The 1470-nt window shown below is 40.6% G+C and overlaps 1 pseudogene; it reads left to right on the forward strand.

Moving 5' to 3' along the window:
• The first annotated feature begins 322 nt into the window (after nucleotides 1–322).
• LOC139006614 (replication protein A 14 kDa subunit pseudogene) lies at nucleotides 323–794 on the forward strand (annotated as a pseudogene).
• Nucleotides 795–1470: the final 676 nt, after the last annotated feature.

Consider the following 1470-nt stretch of genomic DNA (forward strand, 5'->3'; position numbering starts at 1 on the left):
GTGGGAGAAGTTGCTATCATGACCACTGTGCTCTCAGCCATCAGCCCGGCTTATGGCTGAGCAGAGCTCACCGTGTGGGAGCTCTCTCACCACCAGGGAGCAGCTCCTGCGTTAGCGTCTGCCCCTGGTAGTCAGTGTGCAACATAGCGACCGGTCATTCCCAGTCATTCCGCCATTAGGGTCAATTTGCATTTTACCCTTTTATTATATAGGATTTATGAGTACATTTTTTTATTTTTGAAACTAGAAATGAAGAATAAAATAACTTGGTTTTTCACTCCGCCACTGGTTTCCCGCCAGCAGCCAATCTCCATCTGCAATGATGGTGGAGGTGATGGAGTTGCCCAAATCATACATCAACACCAGGATGCTAACTCAGGCCTTCGACCGTCTGCTTCGTAGGGAGGCTAGAAAGGATTCATCTGCTGGAAAAATGTTCATTCTTTCGGATGGAGAATGAAAAAATGCAACCATTGAGTTGATGGAGCCTTTTGATGAAGAAATCTCTAGAATCGTGGAAGTAGTTGGAAGAATAACAGCTCGTCTTACGTCCAGTTTAAAGAAGATAACCATCGTTTTGATCTTGGACTTTACAATGAAGCTGTGAAAATTACCCATGAGTTCCCTCAGTTTTTTCCTTTTGGGGTTGTGCAATATGATTGATCTTTTCTTTTCTTTTTTTAAATATTTTTATTGATTTCAGAGAGAAAGGGAGAGGGAGAGAGAGAGATAGAAACATCAATGATGAGAGAGAATCATCAATTGGCTGCCCCCTGCATGCCCCCCACTGGGGATCAAGCCCACAACCCCAGCATATGCCCTTGACCGGAATCAAACCCGGGACCGTTCAGTCCACATGCCGATGCTCTATCCACTGAGCCAAACCAGCTAGGGCAATATGATTGATCTTGATTGCAAATAAGCTACATTGAAGACTAGTAAAGGAGGTCCCTGATATTTGAGGGATAGATTCTTCTTATTTTTAATATTTAATTTGTTCTCTTTTTATTTCAATTACCTAACTTTATTAGATATTCCAGTATGCCATTTTTAATGGAACTGGCATATCGACAGTTCTCTCCTACCTCCTCATAAAGAATCACTTCTCTGGCATATAGTCAGATCAGATGCAAAAACAAAGCAGTTGTCTGACATTAGTTTTCCGTTTTATTAATAAAAGTTTTTTAAAAAAAGAATAAAATAGTTTGAAACTTGAGCTTGTTTTTCTACTGCACGGTTACCTAATTCTGGATCAAGCTTGAGGTAAACACAAATGGATTTCATTCTCAACCAAAATGAGATAATTTTCACCCTTTTTCTCATGATGATTGTTAAACAAGTCAAAGCTTGCTCGCATTTGTAATGAGTGGAAAACTGCAGTGCAATGTTTGCTGTTTTCCTTTAAATGGCAAGATACTCTTCCTTCACAGGAATCCACAACTTGTCTAGGGGCAGGACCCATAAAGCAAT

The sequence above is a fragment of the Myotis yumanensis genome, unplaced genomic scaffold (assembly GCF_028538775.1).
Source record: "Myotis yumanensis isolate MYYU_CA2020_CCGP unplaced genomic scaffold, mMyoYum1.0.hap1 SCAF_1, whole genome shotgun sequence".
Taxonomy (NCBI): Eukaryota; Metazoa; Chordata; class Mammalia; order Chiroptera; family Vespertilionidae; genus Myotis; species Myotis yumanensis.